A 23200-nucleotide genomic window follows, 5' to 3' on the forward strand; every position below is an offset into this window, starting at 1 on the left:
GAAGACAACATACGACAAGAAACAACGAGGCTAGTAGAGTAGAAGCGCAGCTTCCGATTTCATACACTTCCTTGTATTTATAAATATTATAGACATATACTAGTAAGCTGGATAAGGTGTGGGATAGAAAATGACGGCTATTTATTGTGTCGATTCATAGCGCCCCATCGAGAGTACCGGGAATTAAAATTGATACTTTGTGTCAAAAGGTCTTAGGATAGTTGCCGTGGTGATAAATGTTATATCACTAACATTTCGTTCCGAGTACGCCTAGTTGACGCTTACTGTTGCAATCAGCGTCAAAATGGCGATAATAAAGTTGCTTAAAGCACAGGTCGACAATAGCAAGTCCAGCGTACTTGTTGTTGTACAGCGTAGAAGTCAGTGCTTTGTATTAGAACTTGTAGGAGAAGGATTTGTTCAATCCTTCGCCGTCGCGCCGCACTGCCGTTACGCGGTCTGTTTGTTTCGGCCTCATAGTCAAAGATTGCCGTGCCCATAGGTGATCTAGGTCAATAGCTGACTAAAATGGAAACACCATTATCTCGAGCACGCCATAGGACAATGACGTAAGTCCGGAGCACAGAGCACTAGTAAACCATTGACGACCATCATTACGTTCTTTGTTCGATAGTTGTTATCAATAACGGTTATTTTAATGATGCATAGACATGTCCTTAGTAAAGATATATTGCAAACACAATTTGCCATTTTCATCTCAGTGTCGATTAAATTGTGTCTATTTTTAATATTATTTATAACCACAGCTCCAATAATATAATTTTAATATAGGTAGATTATTCAAAACATTTTGCTTTTTAAAACTGTGTGATTAAAATATATCAGTTGAAACATGAAATATTAGATGACGCGTCCGACTTCATCTGCGTAGATTTAGGTGGGAACTCTTTGATTTTCCGGGGCAAAAAGTAGGCAGCCTATGTCCGTTCCCGGAATGCAAGTTATCTTTGTACCTTTTGTCAAAATGTGTTAGATGTAGGTAGGTACGGTATGATTCGGGCGTGAAAAGCATGCAGACAGATGAATAGACATACTTTCGCTATCATCATCATCATCATCATCATCATCAAAGCTCTAACGGTTTCAAGCGACACCTTTCCAACTTTAAACTTCCAAAACCCCGTGCCTCTCTTTTATTTTATCAATCTAGGTACTGATTTGATTGAACGAATTCACCTGATCGGAAACCAATTAAGTAAAGTTTTTCTTTTATTTTTGCTGTGTACATGAAAAATAATACATATTATTTCCATATTTATTTACACTAAATAAATTAAAATAATAAGCTTGTAACGAATGAATAACCTTAACAGCCATACTCAGAGTAGCTTAATCGTTACTTAAGTTTAGTTAAAACGAGACAGAGCTATATCTCTCACATAAATCTGTCTCGTTTTAACTTAATCTTTAATAGCCTCAATAGCTCAACCGGTAAAGGAGTGGACTGAAAACCGAAAGGTCGACGGTTCAAACCCCGTCCGTTGCACTATTGTCGTACCTACTCCTAGCACAAGCCTGACGCTTAGTTGGAGAGGAATATTAGTTATATTATGGTTGGAATATTAGTCATTTAACATGGCTAATTTTCTTTAAAAAAAAAAAAAACTTAAGTAACCATTAGCGACTCTGAGTACCGCGGTAAGAGCTCTAGAGACAAGACGGGGAACGCGCCGGTCAAGCGCGGTGTTCCATACTAAAGCAATATTGCCGCGCGCACTCACGACCCGCCATTACCCAATAAAATTAATTTTACTTAATAATCGATTATCGATTATTGGATGCAGTCGTATGGTTTCGGCGCCCGTGATGGATCGGCGGTGCGGACCCCCCGCGCTGCTCGCCGCACGCTTCGTTCGCGAACACGATCTGTCGGCGGCGTAGCGCTCACTGACCACAGTAGGCTTCTAATATATCTTTAATTACACTGCTAGATAGACAATGTAGAATCTATATCGTTACAACTGTTTTTTTACGGGACGGATAGATTAATAGCTTAAAAGTTAGGTAGGTACAATCACGAGTAACTTTTATACACGTCTTATAATTTAAAAAAATATTACAAAAAATTATAGGCAATATCACTCGGGATGATGTTAACGATCGCACACATCCAAATCAGTTTAGGCATTTAGAAGTTCTGGTGGAATAAAGAAACGAACATAACACTGCTTTTTTGAGTAGGTAGTCGAATAAAAATATAGCTAGCTGTTGCTTGCGAAATCAACTATCCACAAAAAGCCACGTTTTTCAACATTATTTTACATGATAAAATATCTCTTTACTTTCCGATTCAGTGGATGAGCCGTAAAAAAGTAACAGAGACAGACGCATTTTCTGATTTTCTTAGTATGGATATTGTACTGAAATTGATGGTGGTTTAACAAAGGTCTCTCCGTCACTTACTCCACATAATCGTAGTTTGATTCTCATTTGAATATAAAGCAACCAAAGTTTATGAAATTTTACAGACACATTCTAGAAACTAATAATATCTGTCTATAGTTTTCTATATTTCTCTAAAGATATGTAGTTTTAGCTGCTACACTACATGTTACATACATATTGTATTTACCGATTTAAGTTTTAGATCAGATAACTGCTGTTGTTATAAGTTGGGGATTGAATTATTTGGGTTCTATGTAATAATCTAAAGCAATAACTTAAAGTAGCTATTTACCTAAAACCTGTACATTCGCAATCCGTCAGTTTGGTAATAAGCTGCATGCGTAGGTGCTTTAGTAGTAAGAAGTATTTACACAGTACACTGTATATCATTAAGACGCTAGTAGTTGTCATATTAAAATATATAGCAACTTAATAAAGTGCTCTAATTTAAGACGTTTACGACTTTCTGAAATGGCGGTTCATCCTCATAAAGCAGGTATTTATGACGACAGTTTGCCAGACAGGCTACATACATCAAAGGCAATAAATGATTACCATACACAACTAGCTAGCTTGTAGACAACATGCATACAATATGAGTTCCAGCAAGCATTGGAGCCTGGTAGCGTTGTTTGACGATGCATCGGCTGATCGGGCGGTAATAGCCAGCCTTGTAGCCCATCTATAACGAATTTCTTATTCATCGATATTAATATGAGTACATGACAACCGTCCGCTGCGTACAAATGAGTGGAGCCGTTCACAACGGATTATATTTATGTGAACATCTCCTGATCCGCAATTAGCGTTGCCACTACCTATAGCAAGACACGCGTACAAAGCTCATAATATGATTAATTATCCGTAATTTATAAACATAGAAATATACAATATAGTCTTTAATCTTAATCTAGGGTGTCGTTTAGGCTGAAGCGGTGCTAGCCTGGTGGCACAGTTTTACGGTAGCCTCCTATCCGGTATCAAGGGTTCGTTTCTGGGCACGCAACTTTAACTTTTCGGAGGTATGTGCGTTTTAAACAATTAAATTATCACTTGTTTTAACGGCGAAGGAAAAAATTGTAAGGAAACCGGCATGCTTGAGAGTTCTCCATAAGGTTCTCAAAGGTGTCTGAACTCTGAAGTCTGCTAATCCGCACTTGGTCAGTATGGTGGACTATAGCCCAACTCTTCTTATTCTGACAGGACACCCGTCCTCGGTAGTCAGCCGGCGATGGGTTGATAATGTTGATGAGGGTATCTTTTAACCAGCAATAATGTCATTAGCCTACATTAGTATTATTTTAGTAAAAACAGCGTTAACTCTGTGTAAAGTTTTAATTTTTATCTCAGTTAGGTATTTGGGTCCCAAGAAAGCTCCTGGATATGATTTAATTACGAGAGAAATTTTATTAAACCTTCCAAGGAAAGCCATAGTTAAGCTCACCACAATAATAAACGCTGCATTTAGGCTCAGGTACGTGCCTAATGTGTGGAAAGTGGCCGAGGTCATTATGATAGCTAAGCCAGGAAAACCACCTCATGAAGCAACATCATATAGGCCTATCTCTTTGTTGCCTATTATGTCAAAACTATTTGAAAAGCTCCTACTGAAGAGGATGAAACCAATATTAGAAAACAAAAACCTGATACCAGATCATCAGTTTGGATTCAGAGAGAAACATTCAACTATTGATCAAGTACATAGAATTGTTAACACCATAGAAAAAACAATTGAAGAAAAGAAAGTTTGTTCCACGGTATTTCTTGATATTGAAAAGGCTTTTGATAAAGTTTGGCATGAAGGTCTTATTCATAAAATTAGAAACGAGCTACCCAAATCATTCGCAGATATCCTGGAATCATACATAACAGATAGAGCATTTAGAGTAAGACAAGAAGATGCCTACTCTGAGCTTAAATGTATAAAAGCTGGAGTTCCGCAAGGGAGTGTTTTAGGGCCGGTCCTGTACCTATTATATACCTGCGATATTCCAGACCTTGAAAACAATACGATTGCCACTTTTGCTGATGATACTGCCATTATGGCCGTAGGAGGCACACATGAAGAGGCAGTGGGTAACGTACAAATAGCGCTAAATAAATGGACTAAAAAGTGGAGAATAAAGCTAAATGAATCAAAGTCAGTTCATATAGATTTCACAAATAAAACAAAAAAGTATCACGCTGTCTTCATAAACGACCAAAAAATCTCCTACGTGGATACAGCTAAATACCTTGGTATGACACTTGATGTGAAGTTGCGCTGGAAAGCTCATGTCAAGAAAAAAAGGAAAGAACTTGATATAAAGTATAAACAGATGTATTGGCTACTTGGTAGATATTCCTCGCTGTCAATACACAACAAGATTCTTTTGTACAGACAAGTCCTGATGCCCATTTGGACTTATGGCATACAGCTGTGGGGCTGTACCAAAAAAAGTAACATCCAAATCATCCAACGGTTCCAAAACAAAGTACTCAGGAATATTGTAAATGCACCCTGGTACATCAGAAATGATGATATTCATAGGGACCTTCAAATTGAATACGTCCATAAAGTTATCACCAAATCTGCCAAAGCCCACGACTATAGGCTTCACCACCACGTTAACGTTGAAGCAATCCAGCTGCTTGACGTAACGGAGACAGTGAGAAGACTAAAAAGGACCAAACCTTTGAGTTAGTGTATAGTGATTAGTGATAGTGTACATAGTGTAAGTGCTGAAAGAACACGTGAACAAAGTGTCATATCTCAAATCAAGAAAGACTAAGATGCGTCAGTGGACAATTTCTTAGTATATAAGATAATTTATAAGTTTAGGTTAAAATAAAATTACTTATTAGTCATACATTAGGCTAGATCGTAATATAATTGAGTAGCTAATTGGCACTCAACAATAAGGAAAAAAAAAAAAAAAAAAAAAAAGTTAGGTATTTCTAGTCATTTCGGACGCTAAAACATACATTTGAATTTTGATTAATTATGTGCAATAACAATAAAAACTTCATTAATAACCATTAGTAGAACGCAGGGCGTTGTCTGTTAGGGCGAACATGATTGTCCGCAGGTTTGCTCGTTGTTCTGTAGCCGTCAAAATCACTCTTTTCAGAGCATATTGCACCTCCTTCTACACGAGCAGCCTGTGGATCGATTACACGCAAAAGCAGTACAATGCCCTGCGTGTACAATATAATAATGCATTCAGGATGCTGATGGGGCTGCCCAGATTCTGCAGCGCGTCAGGGATGTTCGCCGAGGCGCATGTAGACTGTTTTATACTACTATGCGAAAGCGGTGCACATCCCTGTTGCGTAGAGTCCGGTCCAGCCCCAATGGCCTCCTGAAGGTATTTTCTGACAGGATCGACTGCCAGTACTTGAATCACTGTTGTATGATTCACGTGCTGGCAAATCGATCCTGTCCTAATTTAAATAGTTATAGATTTTTTACTAACAAATAGGTTTAAGTTTCGTGTAATTACTAACACTAATATGATCCTCGTTGGTCGAAATAAAAACATTTTATTTTTTATTTTTTTATTTTTATTAGTAGGAGGTATATACATATTAATTTTGTGTGTTTACTGATTTTATTTTTATGATCGATTGATAAACTTTTTTTTTAAATGAATCTCTTTGTTGCTGACCATCAAATATTGCGTACGCTTGGGTATTATGTACATTGCGCTTAATTGAGTAGGCTTGTAAATTAATAATTTAATGACTTTGACCTCTCGTTTGATCTCATAATGCACACGGGAAGACGTATCGACCTCATTAAGAAGACGACACGGTTTCTTAATGGACAGTGGACTGTTTACATTTTCGTTCTGTTTCGTCTTGTTGCCTCACTTTATCGCGATCACCTCTTAATCTATTTATTGTAACTGATTTTAATTTTGATACATAACTTAGCCACACACTGCGTTTTATTTTTACGGCTTTAGTAACAGAACAAGGGGATATACTAGGTGATAAAATGTTAACCATTATCAAAAGTGCTGCGTTACCTATATGCCTCATACCTGAAGAGAGCTTCTTTTGGCGGTAATAACTGCAAAGTGCTTTTTAAATCTTTTTTAACTTATACTTCTTTAAATCCATGAGAACAATTTGATTGTGACATTTATTTTTAATAATAAAGCTTATTTAACACTACGGGATACAAAATATATTATAGTCCGGTCAATTTTGGTGTTCCTAGCATTCATACCAATTTTTACTCTAAAAATGTGTACGAATGTTGGGAACGGCAATATTGACCGGACTATAATATAATTTATACCCCGTAGTCTGAAAAAAGCTTAATACCTTGTCAGTTGTCAAAAGAGGGGCGGCTCTTCCAACATTAATGGTCAAAACTTATCTATTTTAGTTTTATTGGCACTGGAAAATTTTGATTATTTATACTAGATTTCGTTCTTCCCAATATAGTATTTTTCTGGGAATATTATGAATATTCTATTTTATAATCATTTAAAAAGGTGGCTCTTGTCATAACTATTATATACTTACCTAATCATACTGTTAATTAATTTTCTTGGCACTTTTAATTTATTTAGTTACCTATAAACTCCGAGGGATTAAGTTTCACGATGTGGCTATAATACTCTTCACTATTCGTAAGCTAGTAAGGAACCCAATTTAGGGTCACTTTCACCAGTTCATGACTATCTGACTATTTAAAACGTGGTTAAATATTCTTTTAATGACCACCCTAAATGTATTTTATTAGACACGAGAAGCTGAGAGTTCGGGATCGGCTTCGCCTCTAAATGGTACAGATTAAAAATTGTACACATTACGTTCTCTTTTATAGCCTTTTAAATTTTTTGTTTTACATTTAAATTAATTGAGCGCAAACAAGACCCAGTTTATGAGGTAAAAATACAAGCCTCATCACATATTCAATTGTGACTACTAATAGACTACGAGACAGGTAGGTTCAGCATTCGAAGCGTTTAAAGTGCATTAACGATGAAAGCCGTTTTTCATCAGTTTTATTGCCATGATTGCTCGTAAACTACCCAAGGCTACGTTTTAATTATTAGAACAAGTGAAGTATTAAATGTCCCTCCGTTATTAGAAGCTATTGCTAAATCCCTTTTATTTATTTCGCTGTTTACGCGTGACATTTTATTGTTTCTGGGCCGAGCTGCGTACATTACGGTTAATAGCCCGGTGCGATATCGCCGTTTTGAAATATCGTTAATCCAATCGAGCCGGATAAGTAATTCCTCGCCTGCAGCGAGCTACATACATTTAGAGTCTTTTCGAAGCGGTTAATAGCATCCCTAATGCGCTTATTAGATCGGCCGTCTCATTTTATTTACAAAAAATAAAATAATTACACAGTAATATTCAGAGTTAATGGTCTTCGTGATATATTTATTGCTTTAATATGCGCGCATGTACGAGAGCGCGGACGACATTATATATTAATACGAACATATTTTTTTCGATAAATATTCATGAGCGATAGAGGCATTGCGATACATTACAAGGGCCATAAGTCAACGAAACGTAGCTCGGCCGGCGCGCTGCGGCGCTGGCGCCTCAGTCGGTCGTCGCCCGTGCTGTGCTTGCTCGCTCTACATCATTCACGGTACCACGTATGCTTCGCTGCGTCTCGTCTAGCGGCATGTCGACACAGTGCGACTTCATATTTTTATGACGTTTTTATTCGTTTACACTGTCCACACATAGTTTAACTGTTGGAGACATTAAAATAAAAAAATATACATTGTTTTAGTTGTGTATACGTTTTAATGTGATTACGACTCTCGGGTACTTAAAATATGTTTTTATTACTTTAAACGATGTATTGATACCTTCCTACGTTTGTCCCTTATATTATAGGAAAAGGCTTACAAAGAAATCGAATGAGGTTTTAATACAACCCACGTCAATATGAAGCTCGTTCGTGGCACGAGCGGCACGCGCCCTCCACCCACTTACACTTTTGTAGTAAAAGTGATTTAGTACTATTTAACAGAATTAGATTTTTTCCTTATCCAAGAAACATTTATGCACTATCCTTATGTGCATCTTTTGGTTAATTTTTCAATAAAATCTTTTCTTTCTAGTAAAAACTAAGCGTAATTTACTCGTGGTGTTTTTCTTTCTTCAGCCGCGAAAGCGTCCGCCTCCTATTCGGGAGTTTGGGGGTTTGATCAGCTAGCTACTGAGCACGGGTTTCCTCTCATACTGAGAAGGGTCTGACACGCTGGCCCAATGCGGATTGCCAGATTTCACACACCTTTGAAAACATGAAGAACTTTCAGGCATGCAGGTTTCCTCACGATGTTGTCGTTCATCGTTAAATCAAGTGATATTTAATTGTTTTTAAAAACTCACATGAGTAACTCCGAAAAGTAAGAGGTGCGTGCTTGGGATCGAACCCCTGATCTCTCGAAAAGAAGGCGGACGCTATCACCGCTTTTTCAAAAACACACAAAACTCTGAAAAGTTAGAGGTGCGTGATCAAACCACTAGGCTATCATAAATAATAATGGCGTAGCAAAGCACAATCATAGAAGCTACGAGAGTATCATCAGTGGCTATCATCCCACACGCGCATTCGTTCCGGCTGTCGGCTGTACGGTGCTCCTCTACATTCGCTACCGTGTCAAGCCTTACATTCAAGCCTTTGCCGACGTCCAATTTATTAAAACCTACATAGTAGTATACCTATCACCCTATAGTACGCGACAGGTGCCAATGGGATCCCATTACCCACTAAGCTTCCGCTGTTCGTCGAGTTTCATTTTATGAATATACCTAATACAAATTTTGGGCTTTAGATTGTAACAGTAACTGCGGTATTTGATTACATATAATACGCAATTAACCTTCTTTATGACGCTACTTCTCAAATTTTATTACATTTTGATAATATCGGTAATAAAGTGAAAATTATCCCTAACCATAATATTTAGAGCATGCGATGTCAACCTTTATTATGCGATGAAATCTATTCTGCTTAATTTTATTACATAGACATAACATAAACTATCTATTTTGTGGGTAGGTAATATGAAGCCTTTTTATATTCAGTTCGATTTTCAAATAATATTTCCGTGCTACCTAATGAGGAGGTTTCCAGGCAATGTCCGAGAAAATTTTCATAGATGGCGCTGAATACTACCACCACTAAAGATGAAAAATAATATCTAAATCTATTATGATCTACGCAAATGTTTATGGGCTGCGGAAATCTCTAGTCTCAACATGAGGTGACTCGTTTGCTCGCTATTTTTGTATTAAAAAACCGGCCAAGTGCGTGTCAGGCTCGCACAACGAGGGTTCCGTATATAAACAACTTAACCTCCAATCCGGGTTTATTAGTCTTGGGATGACCCTAATATGAATCAAACGCAGTTCCGATGTCCACAGTCTTATATTCAGGTACACTTGTAACATCCACTTAGTTTATATCTAGCTTAATTAATCACCTAGTACTTATATCTCGCTTAATTACTTTTATCTCGTCCATCTTTTTCTCTCACTGCGTCCGTCCGACGCCGCTACCACTGTCACACCTCCACTCACGGGTGACAGATGGCAGGTTTTCTGTGTTGCCTACAGTCGTCCATCCTGCTCCAGATATGTCCTCATATCTGACCACTCGGCCTTCCAACCGAGGGTAATGCCCTCATACCCATAACTCAATAGGAGCAACATAGAATACCTTAACAGTCCTATATTATAATTAATATGATTAGTATAATAATTCCTCTAACAGATCAAAGCTAACATTGTTAGATTTAACAAGTGCACAAAACAAGTGCCAATGAGACCTACAAAATACTGGTATCAATAATCATTATGTACATTGCAATCAACATCTTTAAGTCTAATTCTTATAAATACACAACAAATCACACTGAGATAAGTAAATAGTAAATACTATAAGTCATTCTGATTTAAGCTTGATATTAAGAAAATTGTATGATCTAGTTATTGTTAGTGATATACGTATACAACCCATTCACAATAGTATAATCAAATATTGAAATCAACACAATTTATGTTAATACTTAATACAAGGAAATTATAGTGAAATCAATAATTTTATTTTTAAATATTATTATGAACTACATATTCTTCAAGTTTGTATTTGTATTTAGTAATACGTGAATAAATATTTGCATGGCAAATGTGGCAATACTAATTATGAGAATTATAAAACATCTTTGGTAATTTGCATTTAAAGCGAAAAAATATAATCAACCTTAAACAAAACAACAACGAGGAAAGAAAAGAAGGATAGTGAATTATCACCAACTTGAATTCTGAGTGCTAAGTACTCTATGATTTTAAACAATGTCACTATCAGTTTTCAATTAAAGTAAGTTTGTTTGCCCTTTCCTTCTTACCACTGTAATGACATGAATTCTAATCCTACATAATGCTCTAATGCAACACAAATTACAATATTTTCACTAGTATATACATTTTAAGAGATATGGTAAGAGTTGTTGGATCCATTGACCATTACTAACACTTTATACAAAATTAATTCACAAAGTTTACAATATACTAATGAACCTAACTACTTCTGTAGACTTCATAATTTCTTTAAACTTAAAAATAAATTAAAAGAATATCTTATAAATCCAATTTCTCATACAATTGATGAATATTTGATATGAGTTGACCTGATTATAATGTCTTGTAGTGTTTCATGCATTACCAATTTGACTATCGTTAATGACATTTAATTATTCTCAAGTGTACCTACTGATTGACACCGTTGAAAAAATAAAAATAAAAAAATATATATATATATTACAATATAAGTATGTAACGTAAAACAAATAATAAGAAAAAATATGCCAATCTTTAATTGCATATATGTAGTATTATACTAAGCAATATCGGTAGGTAATGAATAATGATTGTAAATAATTTGCAGACCAGAAGCAGAGAGGTCGGCACAGATATTATGTACCATATTTGACTCTACTTGAATAACAATAAAAGATAATTACCTATCAAATTGAGTTATTGAATATTGAACCTATGTCTACGAAGTCAAGATAAATAATATGGTTAAATGTATTGTTATTATTAATAGTACTAAGATCGAAACAAACCACAATGTATTCTAAGGAGACCCCAATAATCATATTATTCCAGAAATTTAAAGAAACATGAATCCACTAATTGATATGATACACACAGTACAGATCACTAGGATCTACAATGTGTAAAATGTAATCCTATATTTTCAAATAACTGAGACGACTGCCTCTGACTGTATCTCGATTGTAGCACAACAATACGATTATTAATATAACAAAATAATCACAATGATGTTAGTCAAGGTATTATTGTATTATTATAAACTCGTTACCGTGATGCCCCATATCATCCTTGCACTAGGGGCAGATGCATGCATAACTGTGTCTACCATAAGCCCCGTAAGTGCGATAGAGAGCGCAACAGACGGCGTTTTGTTGCCCCATTTTATGTCTCGCAAGCAACGAGTCCTTCATGGCACTATAGACTAATTGGATGTAACATACAATAAAATCTGATTTCTGGAAACTTCCATTCTTGTACATTCTGAGCGCGTAAGGACGAACGATGCCAGAGGACCCTCGTCCTCTTATGATAATATCGTTAACTTGAACACGGTGATTGAGGACAAACAGCACCAAACGCGGCACCAACCCAGCGTCATGCTGAGCCGTGAATTGCCGCATCGGTCACCGTTGCTTGTCTCGTGTCAGTGTGTAACAAATGAATGACAAAGATGTAGGAAATTATTTCGTGATACATTGGTGTTACTTATACGCTTTAATAACATATCAGCGATCCGAACTTATACCTAGCGAGTGAAGTAGCAAGCCTTCGTGCGCGAACTGCTTATATAGTCTATTGGAATAGATGTTACTTGAAATAGATTTACAGAATTTGCTTCTTTACTGTGCTGTTTCCACCAAACATCAACGTAATACAATGAGTGACTGCGAAGATGTACATTAACATGAACCGATATTTAGCATTTACAATCAGCATGTCATTTTAGCATCTACTTTAAAGGGTCTATACAACTTCTAGCTACTTACGTACCGAATTCAGCAAGACATAATTAATATATCATTACGGAATACGTCAATTATAAGAACTTTAATTTGAATTTAAGTAACCCTTGAACATTAGTGAGTATCTGCTAGAACAGGGTAAGTGATTTCCAACCATGATATCTACTTCTGTACTTCTATTCTGTAGATAAATCTATTATTATTAATAAAAAGGATACACCCTTTCCACTTGCCGACCCCGAATTAGTCTGCTTGTTTTCCATCAAATTAACTAGACTCCCTCTTGTCACCCATCGCGACCCGATCAGTTGCTGAAGTTCATACTGAAGATCACCGTCCACTCGCATCGGGATTATCGAATCAGGTTTTACCAGACTATTATTGTTCGTCATTTTTCAGACGCTTCGTCAGCCGTTTTCCAATTCGTTTGTTGGTTCTTACTAGGACCAGCTTTTGTCACCGGAATACGATCCATTGTTTACGTCAGTATGCCACCTTCCATTTGTCATTCTTGATTCCTTATTCTTAGGTCTATATTATAGTCAATGCTGCCCTCCTTTGGCACGATTGCTACAAAATCAAAAATTTCCACTTGCTGTATGTCACAATTGGGACATGAATTAAATTTTCCAAAACAATAGTCTCATTTGGAACATATAAAATAGACAACCTTTGACACAATTGGGACAAGTTATATTACATAAACTATTCTCAGTAATTACCGCTTATCACACCAGGAATAAGTCCATACATAAGTCGGTATTCTTTTCTCCCATTTGCTACTTGGTCATCATAAAATATTCTCAGGAATCACCGCTTATCACACGAGGAATAAGTCCATACATAAGTCGGTATTCGTTTTTCCTATTTGCTTGTTGGCTTATCATAAAATACTCTCAAGAATCGCCGCTTATCACACCAGGAATAAATCCATACATAAGTCGGTATTCTTCTCTCTTATTTGCTCGTTAGGTTATCATAAAATACTCTCAAGAATAACCGCTTATCACACCAGGAATAAATCCATACATAAGTCGGTATTCTTTTCAACTATTCCTCAGGAATCACCGCTTATCGCACCAGGAATTAAGTCCATACATAAGTCGGTATTCGTTTCCCCTTATTGCTTGTTAGGTTATCATAAAATACTCTCAAGAATCACCGCTTATCACACCAGGAATAAGTCCATACATAAGTCGGTATTCTTCTCTCTTATTTGCTCGTTAGGTTATCATCAAAATACTCTCAAGAATCACCGCTTATCACCACTAGGAATAAGTCCATACATAAGTCGGTATTCTTTTCAGATATTCTCAGGAATCACCGCTTATCGCACCAGGAGTAAGTCCATACATAAGTCGGTATTCGTTTCTAATATTCTCAGGGATCACCGCTTATCGCACCAGGACTAAGTCCATACATAAGTCGGTATCCTTTTCTCTTATTCACTGGTTGTCAGTTCGTTTAGAGTCTAAAAATAATAATCACATTCATAACAATGACACGTTATATCATAACAATATTAAACACCATTTTTTTTTTATTAGCTTCCCCAAGACAGCCACCAGAAGCGATTATTTGTGTACAGTCAATAGAATGAATATTATAGTGTCAACGTTTATGGCAAACCCGCTAAGTGTTTGCTCCCTTAATATCTCATTTGATTAATCTTCTTCTTAATTTGCTTTATGGCTTTCAGTAATTTGATTAATGATTTGAAAGACTAGTTATCGAGACTATTGAACTCAACACTCAAATCGATATTCTCAACTATTTGTGGAGTATCTACAGTAGTAAACATCTTTAGTTCACCGTGGGCTCTACCGCGGTTGTTTGACAGCTACAATGTCACGATCGCAATCATCTCTGATTGGTTAATGCTCGCTCACTATTGGCCACAATGCATTGTTGCAACAAGAATCGCACAAATTCAGCCAATCAGAACAATAATGATTGATGCAGGTTTTAGACAATCGCCCTACGTGTAATGTCTGCAGGTGATAATAATTGTGCAACTCGTTTGAAATTTTAATATAATTTAAGGGCACACACACAAGAGACAAATCCGTCTTTTGTTTATAATAATTATATTAATAATTTATTTATTTAGTAAAAATATGCATCTCATAAGCTCCTTTTTCCAAAGTCAAATAGCTAGTCAAAATTTGGGCAGTAAAGGTAGGGAATCCGTTTCTCCACTATTTATCCGATGGGGCTTGCAAGGTTAAGATTTACACTTCTCTGTATACTGACAATTTCATTTCTTATTTCAGATCTAAACCTAAGTCAGAGATCGAATTATTCGTGCATTATTTATACCCGAGAAACAACAATATGATAAAATTATGTGTTAGTAGGCTATATAAAGAAATACAACAATCCAGACCCTGTTATACATAACATTGCCACAGTCATTGCCGCTTCATTTAATAACACCTTCGTAACTCTCTTTTGTTATTAGAGACACATGTTTTAAAGTTTCCTTTACTCGTACATAAAAATTGAACTTCGTAACTTAGTATTTCTTTCTAATTTCTATTATTACAGCAGATAGTATCATCTATTAAGTTGGTAAGCCAATCCAATAATAACAACAGTAAATATGATGTACTTGGTAGTTAACCTGTTGTTCAGTGTGTGTTTTTCCGAGGTAGTAAGTACCTAAAGGCTTTGATTTATGAAAGCAGATTGTACAACAAGGGCACCAAACAAGCCACTTGAGCCGAGTTATAAACACTGATTTTCACTTCGATTGCGAGGAAATGTAACAATATAATATTACTATAAGTACATATCTATAGATTGACCGAAAAGAGTAGGGATTAAATGAGGGTGCTGTAATGAGTTTGTAGGTAGGTATAGGTCGCAACCTCAATACAAGTGCAAAAGTTCACTGGCACCATAGAAATTACATAAATTCTTTCTCATCCATATGTCATTCAGAGAGACTGTTGTTTACCTCTAAATACCTTGTGTATAACAGCATGAAACGCACTTTAGTCCTCTTATAGCCTGCGTAAAATAGAACCTTACGAGCATGAGAAGTGGAAACGTGTTTTTATTTTATTATTATTTTTATTTTCCAAATTCTAAAAATCACGAATGCATGTCATCTATTAGTATAAGAGGATGTCAGCTACTAGTGACTTTATATGAATGTGATAGCTCACATAATTTTACCTTTTTTAATTATAAAACTCTAAGAACATTTGAAAGAACCACTGTTATGCTGATAAATAAATATTTTAATTCAAGTCCATTTATTTATTTTCATCTGATCTGATCAGTTAAATTCACTTTAGGTTAATATAATAATGATTCAATTCATTTTCCTTTCATAACCTCACCTCTCCTTAAATGGTGGTTGCAGCAAATGTAATTTATAATTTCCACAAGGGTGAGCAAACGGAACAAAAGTACATACTAGCACTTAATATAAATTTTATTGGTATAAGAATCAAATAAAATTCCAACATCCACATGGCTACTTTCGTGAGCATGAGTGTTGTATGTCTTTCTGTTTCTGGTATGTACATAGTTAGATTAATTCAAACCTGATATTTCATACCCCATACTTACTAGGTATTCAAAGTAATCTAATAACTCTAATTTGGTCGAATAAGTAAACCTACAGATTCAAAATAGGTTCAATGTTACCTACTTTATCTAGTGGACCAATTAATTATTTATTAGCTGATCCACCCCAGGTCTCATTTTCCAAAATCTTTTCTTTATGTCCAGTAGTAGCTTAGTAGAGAACTCAAATCATATTTGATTATGCAGGGCCTGCGGGTTGATCTATGTCTGTCAGTACATAATACAGACTATTCAGTCGGTAGATAGGTATTCAATGGGTGCATCTGGCAATCGACTCTATTAGTCTCCCTATCACTGTCTATCATTCTCACAACCATACCATGCCTACCATAGACCCAAATCCAAAAATCTTACATTAAATGGTAGGTAATGAAAACACATGCACCTGACACATATTTCAGGCATTCTATCCTTAAATTGTACTAAAATATTACTATGTGTATAGTTAAGTATGTAATTATTTAATTAAAGAAGAATAACTACTCATATTGAGACTATTCAATTCAAAGTTTTAAGACTTTATTTTAGTTACTAGGTAAACTAGATTTGCCTCAATTAACCATAGTAGTATTCAGATGTTTCTTACCTTCTTATTACTGTATTACATAACAATACCTTGAGGTTACAGCCTCCATCATAATGAGGCAGGCCGGGATGGCTTTTTTTTTTTTTTTGTATCATTACAACAGGCCTCACACCAAGAGTTACTGTGTTCTTATCCGATCCATGCAGGTACATGACTGCTTCCAATCACAACTTGAAGGTTATGTGCACTTCTCCACCACAGATGCAGGCCAAAACCACTTGTTCATCTCACATTCGTCGACCTCATCGTCAAGTCGGGGTCACAGGGTCGTGGACATCATCAGAAAAGTTGTCAAAACATGAAAAAAATGGTAACAGTGAATAATCTCGGAAATATTTCATTTAAGTGACACCAGTATCAAGTACATACCTACTTGATTATATCAGACCCCTGTATATAACCCAAATTTTGCACTAAAACCATTGATTGACCCATTGATGTAGATATGACCGTTGTTATTGTAAGATTATTATTTCTATTTTTAACTAAAGCACATGTACATATTTCTTTTTTTAAATGATTGTTGAATGATTTAAATTAAGACTTGAATAAAATTATATTGTTAACATTACTTCCTAGATAGATAAAGTTAAGTAGATATTCATTCTAAATTTTCACATTTTATTATGCTATGATAATGTACTATAGGTAATAATTTGCACACTCAGTTATTGGTTGAATGTGTTAGATCAAAACAGATTTAAGACCAAATTGTACCACATTCTAGCAAATAAACTCTATTTTTTATATTTCTACACTAGCTCATGTATCAAGTACTTACCTACATAATAATCTAATTGTTTTCTTGATTCTACTTTAATATAGGTAGGTGCCTATTTGGTTTAAAGTATTTCATATCACTTATTACCTTATTTCGATTTTAAAATACAAGGTGTTAGTACTACGGTGCGTTGCATCCAGTCTTGAAATTAATACTTATAACTTCATAGATCAAATCTTGGGCTAGGTATGTCCCTACATAATAATCCATTAAAGCGGTCAGAACAAAACTATAATCCCTTACTTTGAACTCTCAAATAAGTCATAATGCTGATATCTACTTACTATTAATAATTATAGCCTTCACTTACTCTGTTCTAAAAGTATCAATTGGTAATATTGTAACTTATCAAATACCTACTTAGGTATTTTGATGCAGTAATCTAACATTAGGCACTCTTAATATTCACCCATGCTTTAATGAACATCCACTGTAAGAAGGTAAGTACACAGATTCACCGTTTCAATACAACCTATGGATGCATTGGACCCATCGACCTACGTACTTCTGCTTGTTCCAGACAGTGCAAGGTGCTTTCCTCAAACCAATCTCTTGAGTAGTTGCGTTGGAGACAAGCCCTCCAACTCGACACAGGTCTACTCAAGTACTCCCAAAGTAATAGTGTAGCACCATTGCAGTTTGTATTATATTTCATATTCACTTTGTTATTCGTTCAGGTAGGTTTCTTCATATAATTTCCGATATAAGTACCTAATAAATATGTTGCTATGCGTCTTGTACAGGCACTTTTAACATCTTCCAGGATAGACCCGCATTTTTGGGCATGAATCACATCCAATCTTCTGATATAAACAACTTAACCTCCAATCCGGGTTTATTAGTCTTGGGATGACCCTAATATGAATCAAACGCAGTTCCGATATCCACAGTCTTATATTCAGGTACACTAGTAACATCCACTTAGTTTATATCTAGCTTAATTAATCACCTAGTACTTATATCTCGCTTAATTACTTTTATATCGTCCATCTTTTTTTCTCGCTGCGTCCGTCCGACGCCGCTACCACTGTCACACCTCCACTCACGGGTGACAGATGGCAGGTTTTCTGTGTTGCCTACACTACAGATTTGCCAGATATTGCCAGCACGGAAAGTGCCAGCACAGATACTGCCATCATAGATACTGCCAGTACAGATAATGAAGTTGAAGACAATACTACAACAACGTCAGGAGGTAATGAGTTAATTTGCAATTACTATTTTCTTTTTACGCTTCTTTTTACGCTAAGTATGCTTCTATAGTAATTTCTCTAAGTGGTCAAATCAGAAATGAGGAGATCTCTACGTTTTTTTTTTTGTAAAGAATATTAGCTAAGTTTATCTTGCTGCCTTTGTGCTAGAAGTAGGTACGACAATAGTGCAACGGGTGGGTTTGAAGCGGCGACCGTTCGGATTTCAGTCCGCTCCTTTAAGTTCAAAGTTATTTTGAAAAACCCAACGTTGGAGTCAAAAGGTGCTGGAATGATGACCTCGCACCGAAAAGCGCAGCGTTGGAGGACCCCCACTAGGTGGACGGACAACAGCGAGTCGCAGGGAGCCGCTGGCTTCAGGCGGCGCAAGACCGGAGCGTGTGGAAGTCCCGACAAGAGACCTATATCCGGCAGGTGACGTCTATCGGTTGATGATGATGATGATGATCTTCTTTTTTTAGCAGTCACTAATGAGTATGGGTAGCGCACACCCTCGTTCAGCAGGATTAGTATGAGATTTCACATCTATTACAATGAAATTAAAACTTGTTGTTTTTCTAGAAAATTAAAGATCTTTCTTGTTTCTTATTCAGGCAAAGAAGGAAACGAAGAAAGTAATAAGAACTTGACAGGTTCCGAAACTGGAAGTCAGATACAAGAAGATAGCGGTGAAGGTAAATAATTAAAATAAAATAAAAAATTATAGCCCTTATTGGATGTAGAGAGCCTGTGAGGGCTAGACCGTCGTTATTTAATAAAAGCTGAAAGTTTCTGCGCATTGTCTCCAACACAGGGAGGAACGTCCAGCGATTATGAAGTGTAGATCATCGTGGCTTTGGCAGATATCTATCGGTGTATCTATAAGATCATTAGTCAAAGTTTAAAGTGTATTTTTTTTTTTTCTTCGGAATAGTTTTAGCCATCACGTCATGCATTGCCAGACACTTAGCATCGCGGCAACCCACTGCTACGATACTAAGTGTCTGGAGGCATTAGGGACAGTGCGCATAGAAACTTTCAGCTGTTATAAAATAACGAAGGTCTGGCCCTCACGGGCTCTTAGTCCATTTGTAGCAATTACTTTAGGGCATAATATTATAAGTAGGTAACTAGCCCGCGACTTCGTCCGCGTGGAATTAGGTGTTTAAAAATCCCGTGGGAACATGCCAATTTTTTTAATTTTTCTCTCCGTAAGAACCATCCCCGTACCTCAAGGAATATTATGAAAAATAATTAGCGAAATCGGTTCAGCTGTTCTCGAGATTAGTGATCAGCAACACATTCGGCGACTTATTTTTAGGGTTCCGTACCTCAAAAGGAAAAACGGAACTCTTATAGGATCACTTTGTTGTCTGTCTGTCTGTCTGTCTGTCCGTATGTCTGTCAAGAAACCTACAGGGTACTTCCCGTTGACCTAGAATCATGAAATTTGGCAGGAAGGTGGGTCTTATAGCTGGCATTAGGGGAAAAATCTGAAAACCGTGAATTTGTGGTTACATCACCCAAAAAAAATTAATTTGTGGGCTAATTAATATTTTCAATTTTCGAAGTAAGATAACTATATCAAGTGGGGTATCATATGAAAGGTCTTCACCTGTGCATTCTAAAACAGATTTTTATTTATTTTTATGCATCATAGTTTTTGAGTTATCATGCAAAAAAATACGACTGAATTACGGAACCCTCGTTGCGCGAGCCTGATTCGCACTTGGCCGGTTTTTATATATAGAGATTAGTTATCTCTATAGGCTTCATATTAAGAAAGCTCATCATCACCAAGTTTAACATTATATCCATTTTTTTCAGGTAAAAAGACAGCCATAATCGTGGCAGCCACCACACTGGCAGTGGGGGGCACTGCTGTTGCTGCTTTCTTCATCTATAAGGGGGTGACAGCATTGCTACAGTCTGGCACCTATGGTAGGTATGTCTTTATATGAGAGAACAGCTCAAAGAGTCTTGTCCAATATTCCTCAGTGCTTGAAGACCAAAGTCTTCGAACAGTGCGTGTTGCCAGTGATGACATATGGATCCGAGACCTGTAGGGCGATTGTCTAAAACCTGCATCAATCATTATTAGAATCTCAATTGTTCTGATTGGCTGAATTTGTGCGATTCTTGTTGCAACAATGCATTGTGGCCAATAGTGAGCGAGCATTAACCAATCAGAGATGATTGCGATCGTGATTTGATCGATGATTGTGATCGATCATTGTAGCTGTCAAACAACCGCGGTAGGGCCACTGATCGGTAACTATGGGCCTCATAAGAAAGCTCAGAGTCACTCAGCGGGCGATGGAGAGAGCTATGTGCGGAGTTTCTCTCGTGATCAAATCAGAAATGAGAAAATCCGTAGGAGAACTAGAGTAACCGACATAGCTCAACGGGTTGCGAAGCTGAAGTGGCAATGGGCAGGGCACATAGTTCGTACCTACAACCGATAGACGTTGGGGTCCCAAGGTGCTGGAATGGCGACCTCGCACCGGAAGACGCAGCGTTGGAAGACCCCCCACTATCTCAGACATCAGACGAGTCGCAGGAAGCCGCTGGATCCAGGCGGCGCAAGACCGTGGCGTGTGGAAGTCTCTACAAGAGACCTATGTCCAGCAGTGGACGTCTATTGGTTGATGATGATGACGATGATGACAGCTCAAACCGCGGGGTCTAGAATTTCTAAAAACTTGAGATTTTACGTTTTTTAATAATTTAATTTAATATGCTCTCGCTTTCTGTTCACACCCAATAATTACATTTTCCTTTTTTTCCAGTTTTTCCGGGGTCACCCAACGTGTAGACTATGGCTCGAACGAAATGTTGTTAGGAGATAATATTATGCTATTAGAAATAGACACCGAATTTTATGTTAGTTATTCCTGAAAGGCCGGCAACGTATTGGCGGTTCTTGTACTGCAAATGTTCATGGGCGGCGTAATCACTTAACATCTGGTGACCCACCTGCTCGTTTTCTCGCTATTTTTTAAAAATCAAACTTAATGCAGAGCAAATCGCAGGTTGTATTTAACTTTTCAAATTATTTGTTGTACAATGCACATTAATACGCCTCGTGTTCAGACTGGTCTACTTGTTTTGCGCGCACTATAGCACGCTTCCGCCTCAGGCCGCAACGTCACTATCAGGTGAGATTGCAGACAAGCGCCTGAAAAAACTTAATTTTACACACGTCTTGTACAATATAACCTTTCCCATCGATGTGTTGGCTCACTTGGCGCATGCTCCGTAGCCCCATGTCCATTATATCCTGACACACTCTTCAGGGATGCTCTATGCCGTTTCTGAGCACCGAGACACGGCTGTGAGGGGCGGGGGGGTCAGGACTCAGTGGTCGAGGGTCTTCAGTCAGACAGGTCGGCTCGCGGCTCGGGCCCTGTCGGTAACACTCGTGCTATGAGGGCCTCAGTAGTTTATGTAATGGGACGGACTTGGATATTTGGTGCTGCGCTGCGCGACGCGACGCGGCAGCTCTTTCTCCATACTATATACCTACCTACCTAAACTACATTTGCCGCACCGCATCGCGTAACGCGGTGTCCTATGTGAGCGACGAATACGACGCGACGCGACGCGACACGACGCGACGTAATGCGGCCTATATGGCACTCTGCGTCTGGTATGCCGTTGAGTTGATCGCGTTCGTCGCGTTCGCAGCGTCGTCGCGTAGCGTAGTACTCGTCGCTCACCCAGGACACCGCGTAACACAGCGCAAGTGTGTTTGACCTTTTAACTGACTTAGCAAGAGTATCTACCGCAAATTCAGCCAGTATAAACAAATTTTGCAACATGTTTCGCATTTTTCAGTACTCATTTACAGATCTCAACCTAGAGGCGGTTTACATTATATAGATCAGAACGAGCTTTTAGCTACACCTACTTTGGAATGTCAGTCAGATAGTTTTAAACCCTTTTTCAATATTTACACAATGTATATACTTCTCTGATGTCATTTATCCAATTATAACGGCTAGAATAAGTGTTATTACAAGTGACCATAACTAGGATATTATTATGAGTTTCATCAAGATCATCATCATGATCAACCCATCGCCGGCTCACTACAGAGCACGGGTCTCTTCTCAGAGTGAGAAGGGTTTTGACTACCACGCTGGCCATGTACGGATTGGTAGACTTCACACACCTTTGAGAACATTATGGAGAACTCTCAGGCATGCAGGTTTCCTCACGAGGTAAAGCAAGTGATATTTGATTGATTAAAACGCACATAACTCCGAAAAGTTAGAGGTGCGTGCCCGGGATCGAACCCCCGACCTCTGATTAGAAGGCGGACGTCCTAACCACTGGGCTATCACAGCTAATTATGAGTTTGCGAATTACTAAATTAAGTTATAAATTATAATGCTTACATATTTAATAATAAGTGTAATGTAATTATGCTACTAATAAATGACTTGTTTAATTTATTACATACTAGATGACGCCCGCGACTTCGTCCGCGTGGATTTAGGTTTTCCAAAATCCCGTGGGAACTCTTTGATTTTCCGGGATCAAAAGTAGCCTATGTCCTACCTCGGGATGGGACGGATGGGCCGTG

General features: G+C 37.4%; 1 long non-coding RNA gene across 1 annotated transcript; it reads left to right on the forward strand.

Annotated features, from left to right (window-relative positions):
• The first annotated feature begins 18505 nt into the window (after positions 1 to 18505).
• Positions 18506 to 22927, forward strand: LOC117987271 (uncharacterized). Its single transcript, XR_004674285.2, has 4 exons — positions 18506 to 18617; positions 19227 to 19307; positions 20440 to 20553; positions 21402 to 22927. It is a non-coding gene; the product is annotated as an uncharacterized lncRNA (long non-coding RNA).
• The last annotated feature ends 273 nt before the right edge of the window (positions 22928 to 23200 follow it).

Source organism: Maniola hyperantus, chromosome 12 (genome assembly GCF_902806685.2).
Source record: "Maniola hyperantus chromosome 12, iAphHyp1.2, whole genome shotgun sequence".
Lineage (NCBI taxonomy): Eukaryota > Metazoa > Arthropoda > Insecta > Lepidoptera > Nymphalidae > Maniola > Maniola hyperantus.